The sequence below is a fragment of the Anomalospiza imberbis genome, chromosome 28 (assembly GCF_031753505.1).
Source record: "Anomalospiza imberbis isolate Cuckoo-Finch-1a 21T00152 chromosome 28, ASM3175350v1, whole genome shotgun sequence".
In the NCBI taxonomy this organism is placed as follows: Eukaryota; Metazoa; Chordata; class Aves; order Passeriformes; family Viduidae; genus Anomalospiza; species Anomalospiza imberbis.
In genome coordinates, this window is record NC_089708.1 from 3,923,063 (window position 1) to 3,938,028 (window position 14,966).

Sequence of the window (14,966 nt, forward strand, 5' to 3'; positions counted from 1 at the left end):
CCACGGATTTGGGCTCCAGCACAGGAGGATCTCCAGGGATTGCTCCTCCAGGTGTCCCAATCCCCCTTGCCCATGGAGGGGTTGGACTGGGTGACCTTCAAAGGTCCAAACTGGAGTGTCCAAGCAGCTGGGGCTGCCCCTGGATGTTGGGTGACCTTCAAAGGTCATTCCCAATGCAAACTGGGGTGTCCAGAGGAGCTGGAGCTGCCCCAGGGTCCCTGGGAATGTCCAGGGCAGGGTTGGACTGGGTGACCTTCAAAGGTCCAAACTGAGGTGTCTGGAGGAGCTGGGGCTGCCCCTGGATCCTGGGTGACCTTCAAAGGTCATTCCCAACTCAAACCAGGATGGAATTCCCAGAGGAGCTGGGAATTCCCAGAGAAGCTGTCCTTGGATCCCTGGGAATGTCCAGGGAATGGTTGGACTGGGTGACCTCAAAGGTCCAAACTGGGGTGTCTGGAGGAGCTGGGGCTGCCCTTGGATCCTGGGCGACCTTCAAAGATCATTCTCAACCCAAACCAAGACAGAATTCCCAGAGGAGCTGGGGCTGCCCCTGGATCCTGGGAATGTCCAGGGATGGGTTGGACTCAAAGGTCATTCCCAGCCCAAACCAAGATGGAATTCCCAGAGGAGGTGGGGCTGCCCCAGGGTCCCTGGGAATGTCCAGGGCAGGGTTGGACTGGGTGACCTCAAAGGTCATTCCCAGCCCAAACTGGGGTGTCTGGAAGAGCTGGGGCTGCCTCTGGATCCTGGGAATGTCCAGAGCCAGGTTGGACTGGGTGACCATCCCAACCAGGATGGAAATCCCAAAACCAGGTTGGAATTCCCAGAGGAGCTGGGGCTGCCCTTGGATCCTGGGAATGTCCAGGGCAGGGTTGGACTGGGTGACCTTCAAAGGTCCAAACTGGGGTGCCCGGAGGAGCTGGGGCTGCCCTTGGATCCTGGGAATGTCTGAAGCTGGGCTGGAACAACCTGGGATAGTGGAGCTGGAGGAGTTTTTAGGGCCTTTCCAACCCAGACCATTCCAGGATTTTGTGACCTCATCTCCAGGCTCTCAAGGCCTCCAAGATCCGGATATTTTGTAAAATAATCTCATTTCCAGGGTATCTGTTGGGATGAGCCCAAATCCCACAGTCCCAAACGGATTCCCTGGAACCCCACCAGATTTCTGTGGGATTTATCTTTTCCTTGGAAAAGTCAAAACTGGAGGTGTAGGAATGTCAGAGGGAGCTGGGAACTTCCAAGGAGGCCACAGACCACAAGGCTGGCAGCACAGATCTCATGGGGAAGAGGAGAGATGCTCGCTGGAATAAATCAGGAAAAAAATAATGGAATAAATCCTGGATAACCTCTCCCTGTGGTGCCTCCATTTATTAAAACTTAAGTGGTTCAATGTAGAAGTGAAATAAATAAAATAAAATAAAATAAAATAAAATAAAATAAAATAAAATAACAACATAAAATAAAATAAAATAAAATAAAATAAAATAAAATCTTGTTCTGCGTTATTCACGGCTGGAAACGATTCCCACAACTGCTCCCTGGTCTGTCCTGCCTCCAGCCCGCTGGAATTCCTGGGAATTTATTAGTGTTGGGAGGGGATGGAGGGGACGGATTTAAATCAGGGATTTAAATCAGGGATACCTTGTCGGGCTCGGGACTGTGATTATTCCCTTTCCACATATTCCGCGCTCCTGGGAAAAAGGGACAAAAATTTCTTTGAATTCAGCAAACCCTCCTGGCTGGAGAGAGGGAACGCTGGGAAATGTCAAAATATTCCCGCCTGACGGTTCAAAATATGAATTTTGGGAGAGTTCCAGCGGGAACTGGGGAAGGGGACTCTGCTTGGAGAGCAGATTTTCCTTTGGAGAGCAGATTTTCCTTTGGAGAGCAGATTTTTGCTCCTTTTTTTTTCCTGAAGGAGAAGCGGGGAGCTCCAAGGACAGCCCCGAGTCCGATGCCGCAGCCGCTCCCACCCGACCCGCGGGATTTTCCCTTCCCTGGAAACCCGGGAGCCGCCGGGTGATTTCAGCCTGAACTCAAAAGTGATTTTTCCATGGCTTTTTCCCAGCTCAGCCATGGAAACGAAAACCCCTGGCAAGGCGGTGCTGGAGGAAGATGAGGGTTTGTCCCCTTCCCGACAGGAGGGGCGGGATCCAGAAAGCCAAAAAAAAAGATTATTTTGGGATTTAACTGAGGCAGAACTGACCCCTTGAAGCCTGATCCCCTCTCCCTGAGCCGGCCGAGAGATCCAACAGGGATTTTCATGGAATGCCAAGGATTTGGGCTCCACGCCAGGAGGATCGCTGCTCCGGGTGTTCCCTCGCTCCGTGCCTCAGTTTCCCTTCGCGGGGCTGCGCATCCTCCAGTGCCGCGGCTCCGGCGGGAGAAGCCCGGGAATGCCAGGAGGTGGCACCATCCTCCCGGCTGGAGCTGCCACCCCAAAAAAGGGTTCTCCAGCCCGGGGAATCCTCCGGGATCGTGAAATCGTTCGGGACCATGGAATCATTCGGGATCATAGAATCACTAAGGCTGGAAAAACCCTCTGAGGTCACCCGCTCCCCCAGCACGGCCAGGGCCACCACTGGCCATGTCCCCAAGTGCCACATCCACTGTTAAATCCCACCAGGAATGGGGACAACGCCTGGCAGCTGTGCCAGGGCTGGAGAGCCCTTCCCAAGGAGGAATTTCCCCAATATCCAACCTAAACCTTCCCTGGCACAACTTGAACTTATTTCCTCCCATCCTCATCCTCATCCTCATCCTCATCCTCATCCTCATCCTCATCCTCATCCTCTCGACATCAAAGGATCCAAGCACAGGGCGAATCCAGGGGGCAAAATCCCCGTTTTGGGATCGTTCGGGATTGACGGAGCTGGGGCGGGCTGAGCATCACCCCACACCTCACCCGGGGACACCGGGACTCAGCAGGAACCAGATTTTTATAGGAAATTGTTGTTCCTCGGTGCCTCCGGTGCCTGCGGGTGCGGGACGAACCTTCCAAAACCCCTGGCTGAAGGAGCACGTGGGAAAATTGGGATTTTCTCCTTTTTAAAAAAAAATATTTCTCTCCGGTTCTCCCCGCAGAGCTGCCAGCACAGGGGTCCCGGCACTGACCTTGTCCCCAAGTGCCACATCCACTCTTAAATCCCACCAGGAATGGGAACCCCGCCTGGCAGCTGTGCCAGGGCTGGAGAGCCCTTCCCATGGAGGAATTTCCCCAATATCCAACCTAAGCCTCCCCTGGCATAACTTGGGAGTTATTTCCTCCCAGGACGAACCTTCCAAAATCCCTGGCTGAAGGAGCATGTGGGAAAATTGGGATTTTCTCCTTTTTTTTTTTAATATTTCTCTCCGGTTCTCCCCGCAGACCGGCCGGCACAGGGATCCCGGCGCTGCGCCCGCTGGATCGGCGCCTTTATCCCGGTTCCAGCCCCATCCCAGCCAGGAACAGGGCACGATTCCAGGATCCCCCCCGTGCCGGGATGTCTCCCGAGCCAGGAGAAATCCGTGTCCATGGATTTTTTCGGCGGGCTGGCCGCCGGCCGAGCCGCTTCCCCGGCCGTTCAAAGGCTTTTCTTGTTCCGCGCCGGCTCCTGCAGAAGGGCTCCTTTCACAGCCGCCTTTCCTAGACAGAAATTGTCATTTTCCGAACACAGCTTCCCTTCTCCTGGCCCGGAGCCCTCCGCCTCCCTGACGTCAGCCCGCCTTTGTGATGCTCCGGCTGGAATTTTGCTCTCCTGGTTCTTTTCACTGCCTTTGAGCCAGCGAGGGGTGAGGGGCGGCGGGGCGGCCACGGGGGGATTCTGGTGGAGAAGGGGGCTTGGCAGCGGGATCGGAGCAGGGCTGGGATCCCTGGGAACCGGCACAGAGCTCCCATGGATGTGGAGAACTTTTTAATCGAGTTTCTTGGTGTGATGGGAGAAGAAAAATTATTATTATTATCGTTATTGCTATTATTATCATTATTATCATCGTCATGGTTATCAATAATTGCATTATTCTGATTCTTATTGCATTATTCTCCTGATTCCTTTCACTGTTATATAATTATCCTGGTTTTTACTGATTCCCGGGTTTTTGGGGACTGTGCAGAGGATTTCCCAGCCTGCCCACACCGAGCACGGCACACCCCGAGGGCTCCGCGTCCCCGCAGAGCTCCAGCTCTGCTCCACCCCGGCGGGATTCAGGCTCCCGGTGCCTTTTCCATGACGGGAAAATGAGGATGAGGAGCCATCGGTGTCCCCAGGGGAAGCCAGCACACAGCTGGCACGGGGACTGTCCCTTCTGGTGACATCTGCGACACAACCCCAAAACAGCAGCAATCCCCGGGAAAGCGATCCCTGCTCCCTGCCCCAATTCCCCTTCTCGCTCCAGCCTTGTCCTCTGCTCGCGGCTCCGCCGCAATGCCCGGCGGGCACGGCCCTGGTGGCGGCGGTGGCACCGCCGCACGGTTTGTCCCCTCCGGTGACTCCGGGCCGTGCCCGCGCCGCTCCTGGCACTCGAAATTTTCCAGCGCTGGCGCCGTCCCAGCGCCGGGATTTGTTTGGCAGCGGAGCAGAATCGGCTCAGTGTTGTCGCCGGGGCAAAGTCCGGCTCTGCCCCGGCTCTTCCCGGAGGAATGTTTGTGTTCCGCCCGCTCCCCACCAGCGCCGCGCTGGCTCGGCCGGGACGTGTCCCCTGCCCTGTCCCCTCGGCTGCTGTCCCCTGGGGGTCACACTCGGGCCTTGAGGGGGCTCTCGGGGGTCTAAGTCGGGATGGAGGGGGCGGCTCCTCCTTCCATTCCCTCCTCACCGAAGAAAGGGATCTTCCCGGTGCCACCTTCTGCCTGAGGGTCCCCGATGGGGTCACCAAGGGCTGCCCGGAGCAGGGACACCGAGAGAGGGGACACCGAATTCCCGGATTTCCCATCCGGCAGAGGGGGAGTGATGGCTCTTCCCTGCCCTGTAAGGAGCCCAAACCGGAGCTTTAGGGTGGTTTGGGGTCTGGTGGCTCTTCCCTGCCCCATAACGAGCCCAAACCGGAGCTTTAGGGTGGTTTGGGGACTGACGGCTCTTCCCTGCCCCATAACGAGCCCAAACCGGAGCTTTAGGTTGGTTTGGGGTCTGGTGGCTCTTCCCTGCCCCATAACGCGCCCAAATCGGAGCTTTGGGGTAGTTTGGGGTCTGGTGGCTCTCCCCTGCCCCATAACGAGCCCAAACCGGAGCTTTGGGATGGTTTGGGGACTGACGGCTCTTCCCTGCCCCATAACGAGCCCAAACCGGAGCTTTAGGGTGGTTTGGGGACTGACGGCTCTTCCCGGCCTCATAAGGAGCCCAAACCGGAGCTTTGGGGTGGTTTGGGGTCTGGTGGCTCTTCCCTGCCCCATAACGAGCCCAAACCGGAGTTTTGGGATGGTTTGGGGTCTGGTGGCTCTTCCCTGCCCCATAACGAGCCCAAACCGGAGCTTTAGGGTGGTTTGGGGACTGACGGCTCTTCCCGGCCTCATAAGGAGCCCAAACCGGAGCTTTGGGGCGGTTTGGGGTCCGACGGCAGCGGCTGCGCTGCCGTGACCTTGCCGGGATCGGGAGCAGCTCCCAGCCTTCCCCTCCAGGTGTGTTTCCCTCGGGAAACGCAGGTGTGAGCCGTGTGAGATCTGCGGGATCTGCGAGCGCCTGGGAACATCCGCTGGCTCCGGGGCCTCGTTCTGCCGCTTCCCGGAGGAGCTGCGGGGAGCGCCGGGACCTGTTCTACCTGTGCGCGTTTCCCGGGCAGGGGCACATTCCTGCCGCGCCTCGGGGCTGAGTCACGCGTGGCTCCCGCGGCTGCCCGGCCTCAGCTGCGCTGCCAGGGCTGACTCGTTCCCGTGGGAGGCGGCCTGGGTGTTCTGCCCCGTTCCCAGGGAAGGAAGGGAGCTCCGTGCGCCACCCCCGGGGCCGAGCGGCTGGGCCGGCCCCACCCCGAGGTGCCGGTGCCGTCCGCAGGGGCTGAGAACATCCCAAATCTCCTGGCTCTGGTGCTGGCAACGCCAGCGCCGGTGCGGATGCCATCCCCGAGCTACCGATGCCATCCCAAATTCCCGAAGTCACCCCCGGGTGCCGATGCCACCCCAAGGTCCTGATGTCACCCCCAGGTACCAATGCCATCCCCAATGTCCCGATGTCACCCCCAAGGTCCCGATGTCATCCTCAGGTGTGGATGCCATCCCCGAGCTACTGATGCCACCCCAATGTCCCGATGTCACCCCCAATGTCCCGATGTCACCCCCAATGTCCCGATGTCACCCCCAAGGTCCCGATGTCACCCCCAGGTGCCGATGGCCTCCCCAATGTCCCGATGTCACCCCCAAGGTCCCGATGTCATCCCCAGGTACCAATGCCCTCCCAAGGTCCCGATGTCACCCCCAGGTGTGGATGCCACCCCCCAGGTGCCAATGCCATCCCCAAGGTCCCAATGTCACCCTAAGGTCACAATGCCTTCTCCAGGTCCCAGTGCCATCCCTGGGGTGCTGATGCCACCCTGGGTTACCAATGCCCCCCACGTCTCAGTGCCCCCCCAGGTCCCAATGCCACCCCAGGTCCCGATGCCCCCCCAGTATCGATGTCCCCCCAGGTGCCAGTGCCCCCCAGGTGCCAATCCCCCCCCCGTGCCCCCGCAGTGGGCGCAGATTCCCGAGCGGTCGCGCGTGGGGAGCGAGGCCGCAGCGCTGACTCAGCTCCTGCCGGGCCGCACAATGGGAGCGCTGGACAAACAGGCGGGACAGGGACAAACAGATCCCGCTTGGGGACAGTGCCAGCATTGTGACCGCCCGGGGCAGTGGCCCGGACACTGAGCGCCTCTGTTCCACCGCCGCCGGCCTTCCAGGGGCTTTGTCCTGGCCGGACACCGCTGGCCCTTTGCCCTGCTCCGATGGCTCGAGGAGAAAGGAAAGACACCGGGAGGCTTCCCCAGCCTGGACACCTCAGATGGATGTGGGGACATCCCACCTGAGCCATGAGCGTGTCCCAGGAACTGGGGTGTGGGTTTGGGGTCCCAGCACAAAGCCCTGGACACTTCAGATGGACATCAGGGACATCCACCCGAGCTGGAGGGTGTCCTGAGAACTGGGGTGTGGGTTTGGGATCCCTGCACAAAGCCCTGGACACCACAGATGGACATCAGGGACATCCCACATGAGCCTGGAGGGTGTCCCAAGAGATGAGATGTGGATTTGGGGTCCCAGCACAAAATCCTGGACACCACGGATGGACATCAGGGACATCCCACCTGAGCTGGGAGGGTATCCTGAGAACTGGGGTGTGGATTTGGGGTCCCAGCACAAAGGCCCAGAGGGGTCCCAAGGAGGAGGAGGAGAACTGGAATGTGGATTCGGGGTCCTACCACAAAACTCCTGAAAGGATCCCAAGGAAGAAGACAAGGAGAACTGGAATGTGGATTTGGGGTTCCACCACAAAGCCCTGGAGGGATCCTGAGGGGAAGGAGGAGGAGAACTGGAATGTGGATTTGGGGTCCTACCACAAAACTCCTGGAAGGATCCCAAGCAACAGGAGGAGGAGAACTGGAATGTGGATTTGGGGTCCTACCACAAAGCCCTGGAGAGTTCCCAAGGAGAAGGAGGAGGACCGGAGCAGGGATTTGGGGTTTCTGAGGGCACAGCTGGACGTGCGGCCGCCTGGGTGCTCTCCGGGCTCTGGTCACCGCAGCTGAATGATCCCAGTGTCCACAGCACAGCCAGACGCGGCTTCCCGTGACCACGGAGAGCCGGGAAACCCCAAAACACCTGGCAGAGGGACCTGCCAGAGCCACCACGGGGTCGCGTCCGGAGCGGGATCAGCCCCTCTCCCGCATTCCCAGTGGGAATTCCTGCTCGCTCCAGGACGTGCTTATCCCTGCTGCTAGAGAGGGATAAAAACATAAATTAAATAATGTGGTGCTAAGTGATCCAATATTGACATTTTCCCGGGAGCTGCCAGCCGGGAGCCGCCGGCATTCCCGCGGCCAACAAAGCCCTCGTCAGTGGCCAGGCTTGGACCGCTCCAAAATCCTTTATTTATGGAGGCTTTCGGCAAAAAAATGGGACGTAAACAGAAAAGGGGGAGCAGGGAAAAGGGGTGGGAAGGGAGAAAACCCCGAGGAGTTGTTTAGGAAAGGAAGAAAGAAAAAAAAATGGAATAAAATGGACATTCACGGGGAAAATCCAAGCTATGAAAGAGCCTTTTAAGGCGGCGGAAAAACAGGAGCTGTGAGATAAAGCCAGGAAAAATTCCCAATAAAGCCCCACTTTTAGTTGGGTGGGGGAAATGTTGGAGGTGCTGCCCATCCCAAAACAGGCCCAGGATGAGCCAGAATTTGGGATGAGAGAGATATCGGAGGTGCTGCTTTTCCAAAACCAGCCTCAGGATGGGTCAGAACCCCAAAATTTGGGATGAGAAGGACATTGGAGGTGCTGCCCTTTCAAAAACAGCCCCAGGATGGGTCAGAACCCCAAAATTTGGGATGAGGGAAATGTCGGAGGTGCTGCTTGTCCATCAACAGCCCCAGGATGGGTCAGAACCCCAAAATTTGGGATGAGGGAGATGTCAGACATGCTGCCTCCCCAGGATGGATCAGACCCCCAAAATTTGGGATGAGAAGGACATTGGATGTGTTACCCTTCCAAAAACAGCCCCAGGATGAGCTGGGGTTCAGATCCCCAAATTTTGGGATGGTGAAGATATCAGGGGTTCTGTCTGTCTTGTAACAGCTCCAGGATGGATCAGACCCCCAAAAACTGGGATGAGGAAAATTTCAGAGGTGCTGCCCTCAAAAAAACAGCCCCAGGATGGGTCAGACCCCCAAAAATTGGGATGAGGGAAATGTCAGAGGTGCTGCCCTCAAAAAAACAGCCCCAGGATGGGTCAGACCCCCAAAATTTGGGATGAGGGAAATGTCGGAGGTGCTGCCCTTCCAAAAACCAGCCGCAGGATGGAGTAGACCCCCAAAATCTGAGATGGGGGAGATGCTGGAGGTGCTCCCCTTCCGGGATGAGTCAGAGCCCCAAAATTTGGGATGAGCGAGGTATCAGAGGTGCTGCCCTCCCAAAAAACAGCCCCAGGATGGGTCAGAACCCCAAAATTTGGGATGAGAAGGACATTACAGGTGCTGCTTGTCCATCAACAACCCCAGGATGGGTCTGACACCCAAAATTTGGGATGGGGGAAATATCAGAGGTGCTGCCCTCCCAGGGAGGATCAGACCCCCAAAATTTGGGATGAGGAAGATGCTGGATGTGTTACCCTCCCAGGATGGATCCCCAAAATTTGGGATGGGGGAGATGTCAGATGTGCTGCCCTCCCAGGATGGGTCAGACCCCCAAAACTCGGGCTGGGCCAGCAGGAACGGGATCATCCCGAGCTTCCAGGCCAGCAGAATTCCTGCCCCTGGGAATAACATCGGATTTATTCCCCCGCTCCCCGCCCGCCGCCGCCTGATCGATTCCAGGGCCCCACCGAGGAGCCAAAACCATCCCGGCGGCGACAATTTGGGATTGTGCGAGCCCCGGGAAGGGCCGGGGGGAGCCCGAGGCCGTGTTTTCCCTCGGCCTCATTTTCACCTTCCCCATCCAAGATCAACAGGCGGCCGGAGGATTCCTGCCGGACACGAGCACACAGCGCCGTTGTTCGCGGAGCACGGGGATTTGGGGGATTTTTCCTGCTTTTTTTTAGGTTTTTTTTTTTTTCGTCGCCACGTTGAAAAATCAGGGATTGAAGTTACGGCGGAGCGAGAGGGGTGAGAATCCGATCAAGAAGAATGTTCCCGGCACGTCTCAGGGAGTTGGAGTCGTCTACATGGGGGCATGGAGGGTGTTTGGCAGCCCCTAAATCCCAAAATCCCATATTTTGGGTGGGTTTTCCCATTCACTGGGGTTTGCAGTGTCGTTCTCCAGCCTGGATAAATCCCAAAATCCCATATTTTGGGCAGGTTTTCCCACTGGTTTCTGCATGAAGGGGTCCAAAGTGTCAACTTCCAACCTGGATAAATCCCAAAATCCCATTTTTTGGGCTGATTTTCCCATTTACTGGGGTCTTCAGTGTCACTTTCCAGCCTGGCTAAATCCCCAAATCCCATTTTTTGGGTGGGTTTTCCCATTAACCGCAGTGTCACCCTCCAGCCTGGATAAATCCCAAAATCCCATCTTTTGTGTGGGTTTGCCCATGGAGTGGGGTCTGCTCTCCAGCCTGGCTAAACCCCAAATCCCATTTTTTGGGTGGGTTTTCCGATTTACTGGGGTCTGCAGGGTCACTCTCCAGCCTGGATAAATCCCATAATCCCATACTTTGGGGCTTGGGAGTGTTGGTAGGGGGTCAGGAATGGTTTTTTGGGGTCAGCAATGTTTTTTGGGGGTCAGGAATGTTTATTGGGGTTGGGAATGTTGGTTGAGGTCAGGAATGTTTTTTGGGATTGGGAATGCCATTAACTGGGGTCTGCTCTCCAGCCCAAATAAATCCCCAAATCCCATCTTTTGGGTGGGTTTTCCCACTATTTCCTGCCTGGAAGGGCCCAAAGTGCCACATTCCAACCCGAAAATCCCCCAGGATTTCCTGCCCTGGAAGAGGGGATGGAACGGGGGATGAAGGAGAAGGGGTTTATGCCACTTTTTCAGGGATTTGCCCTAAATCGATGGATTTATCCCAGATTTTCCCCCGGGAATGACCCTTTAATCCCAAACCCGGCGTAAGGCACGAACAAAGAGCAATCCCAAGAGGAAAACCCAAGAGCCGGAGGCTCCCGGGGCAGGAACAATTAAATAACCCCAACTGAATTATTATTAATTGTTGTAATCCCAAAATAACTCCTCGGTTTGGGGTTGTGGTTTTGTAACTCGGGAAAAGGGACTGGGAGCCCGGGAACCCCCGGAGAGGGAGGGAGGGGCAGTCGGGAAGGGTTTTTGGGGTCGGGAAAGTTTTTTGGGGTCGGGAATGTTGGTTAGGGTCAGGGATGTTTATTGGGGTCAGGAATGTTTTTTGGGAGTCAGGAATGTTTTTGGGGTCAGGAATGTTTTTTGGGGTTGGGAATGATTTTGGGGCTGGGAATGTTAGTGGGGGGTCAGGAATGTTTTTTGGGATCAGGAATGATTTTTGGGGTCAGGATTGCTGCTGGGGATCAAGAATGTTTTTTGGGGTTGGGAATGCTGGTGGGGGTTGGGAATGGTTTTTGAGGTCAGGAATGTTTTTCCTGGGGTTGGAAATGTTGGTTTGGGTCAGGAATGTTTTTTGGGGTCAGGAATGTTTTTTGGGATTGGGAATACCAGTGGGAGTTGGGAATGGTTTTTGGGGTTGGGAATGGTTTTGGGATCAGGAATGTTTTTTGGGGTCAGAAATGTTTCTTGGGGTCGAGAATGTTGGTGTGGGTCGGGAATGTTGGTTGGGAGTCAGGAATGTTTTTTGGTGTTGGGAATGGTTTTTGGGTTCAGGGATGACAGTGGGGAATCAGGAATGTTGGTTGGGGTCGGGAATGTTTTTGGGGTCAGGAATGCCTATGGATGTTGGGAATCCCAGTGTTGCCAAGCAGGAAGGAGCCGCCTTTTCCTCATCATTCCCAGATGCTTTCAGGGCACATGGGATCACCCCAAATCCCCCTGGCTCCTCCCTGCCCTCTCTCCATTGCCATTCCCACCCAGCCCAGGCTGGGGTCCAGCAGGTCCCAGTGGGATTTTGGGATGGTCAGGGCCCTGGGATGTTGGATTTTGGGATGGTCACGGCACTGGAATGTTTTGGGATTTCATTCCAATGCATTTTGGGATGTTTGGGAGCCCTGAGGGAGGGAATGCCATGGGGTGCCCAAGGGATGTGCAGCCCCCAGGTGGTCCCATGGGTGGTCCAGTGGGTTCCAGTGGGATTTTGGGATGGTCAGGGCCCTGGGATGTTGGATTTTGGGATGGTCGGGGCACTGGGATGTTCAGGTTTTAGGATTGCATTCCAATGCATTTTGGGATGAGCCCTGCAGGGTGGGAATGCTGTGGGATCTCTGAAGGAATTGGGATCCTGGGATGTGCAACCCCCAGGGCCACCTGTGGTCCAGCAGGTTCCAGTGGGATTTTGGGATGGTCAGGGCACCAGGACGTTGGATTTTGGGATGGTCACAGCACTGGGATGTTCTAGGATCACGTTTCAATGCACTTTGGGATGTTTGGGATGAGCCCTGCAGGGTGGGAATGTGTTGCATCCCGGATCCTCCAGCTGCCCGGGATTGGGGCAAAGAAAAACCGAACGCCGCAGGAATGCCGTGGGATCCCTGAAGGATCCAACAGGCTCCGTGGGGATTTTGGGTGGCCTTTGTGCCGGGGTTCCGGAGCCGCATTCCAAGAGCTCGTGGGGCGCTGGGATTCGGGATCGGCGGCGTCGGGAAGCGCCGGCTGCCAGCCCCTTCAAAGAGCCGCTTTCAAGTGCCGAGGGGAGATGCTATCACCTGGGAACGGGAGCGGGAGCGGGCAGGGCCGGCCCGCCCCCCCCCCGGGGCTCGGAGCAGCTCCCACGGCAGGGACACGGCAGGGACACGGGGGGGACACGGGGGGGACATGGGGGGGACAGGGCAGGGACACGGGGGGGACATGGGGGGACACGGGGGGGACATGGGGAGGACACGGCAGGGACACGGGGGGGACACGGGGGGGGACACGGGGAGGACACGGGGGGGACAGGGCAGGGACACAGGGGAGACATGTCAGGGGACACGGGGGGGACACGGGGAGGACACGGCAGGGACACGGCAGGGACACGGCAGGGACACGGGGGGGACACGGGGGGGACAGGGCAGGGACACGGGGGGGACATGGGGGGACACGGGGGGGACATGGGGAGGACACGGCAGGGACACGGGGGGGACACGGGGGGGGACACGGGGAGGACACGGGGGGGACAGGGCAGGGACACAGGGGAGACATGTCAGGGGACACGGGGGGGACACGGGGAGGACACGGCAGGGACACGGCAGGGACACGGCAGGGACATGGGGGGGACACGGCGGGAGACGTGGGGGGGACACGGCAGGGACACGGGGGGGACACGGGGGGGACAGGGCAGGGACACAGGGGGGACACGGGGGGACACGGGGGGGACATGGGGAGGACACGGCAGGGACACGGGGGGACACGGCGGGAGACATGGGGGGGACACGGCAGGGACACGGGGGGGGACACGGGGGGGACAGGGCAGGGACACAGGGGGGACATGGGGGGACACGGGGGGGACATGGGGAGGACACGGCAGGGACACGGGGGGGACACGGGGGGGGACACGGGGAGGACACGGGGGGGACAGGGCAGGGACACAGGGGAGACATGTCAGGGGACACGGGGGGGACACGGGGAGGACACGGCAGGGACACGGCAGGGACACGGCAGGGACATGGGGGGGACACGGCGGGAGACGTGGGGGGGACACGGCAGGGACACGGGGGGGACATGGGGGGGACATGGCAGGGACACGGGGGGGGACACGGGGGGGACAGGGCAGGGACACAGGGGGGACATGGGGGGACACGGGGGGGACATGGGGGGACATGGCAGGGACACGGGGGGGGGACACGGGGAGGACATGGCAGGGACACGGCAGGGACACGGCAGGGACATGGGGGGGACACGGCGGGAGACGTGGGGGGGACACGGCAGGGACACGGGGGGGACATGTCAGGGGACACGGGGGGGACACGGGGAGGACACGGGGAGGGACACGGCAGGGACATGGGGGTCACATGGGGGGGACACGGGGGGGACATGGCAGGGACACGGTGGGGGACACGGCAGGGACACAGTGGGGACATGTCAGGGGACACGGGGGGGACACGGGGGGACATGGCAGAGGACACGGGGGGGACATGGGGGGGACACGGTGGGGGACACGGGAGAGAACACACTGGGGGACACACCAGGGGACACAGCCTGGCATGGACCTCCCCAAACCCCCCCTGGCCCCACACCCAGGGGCTTCCATGGGTCAGACCCGGGGTCCTCAGGGGCGAGCCTCATGGATAATGGGCGATGTGCTGGCCACTGGCCAGGTTTGGGTCACCAACAGATTTGGGTCACCACTGGCCAGATTTGGGTCACTGCTGGCCGGATTTGGGTCGCTGCTGGCTGGATTTGGGTCACCGCTGGCCAGATTTGGGTCACCGCTGGCCAGATTTGGGTCGCTGCTAGCCAGGTTGGGTCACCACTGGCCAGATTGGGATGACCAAGGGTGGGATCAGTGGGGCAAGGGCTCCATGGGTTTCGGGATGACCGAGGGTAGGCTCAGCAGATTTTGGGATGACCAAGAGTAGGATCAGTGGGGCGACAGCTCCATGGGTTTCAGGATGACTGAGGGTGGTGGCCCTGCAGATTTCGGGATGACCAAGGCTGGGATCAGCAGATTTTGGGATGACTGAGGGTGAGATCAGTGGGGCAAGAGCTCCATGGATTTTGAGATGACCGAGGGTGGGATCAGCAGGGTGAGGGCTCCACGGGTTCTGGGATGACCAAGGGTGGGATCAGCAGATTTTGGGATGACTGAGGGTGAGATCAGTGGGGCAAGGGCTCCATGGATTTTGGGATGACCGAGGCTGGGATCAGTAGGGTGAGGGCCCCACGGGTTCTGGGATGACCAAGGGTGGGATCAGCAGGGTGGTGGCCCTGCAGATTTCGGGATGACCAAGGCTGGGATCAGCAGCAGCTGAGGATGACACAGGATGTGCTGGCAGGGGTTTGGCAATCCGGGAGTCACGGGGGAGGGCAGGGAAGGACATGGGGGGCGCTGGTCCCTCCTGCTCCCCCCACCTCCATGGGGGGATGTGGGGGTGACACTGAGCTGGGGCCAAGGGTTCCCCATGTGGGTGACACAGGGCGACCCCAGCCCAAAATTCAGCCTTGGAGGGGTGGGGGGATCCCCTGGGGACACCCGGGGCTGGGTCCCCCCATGGGTGGCACCAGGGGGAGGGGCAGTGACTGCACACCGGGGGACCGTGGGGGTCCCGGG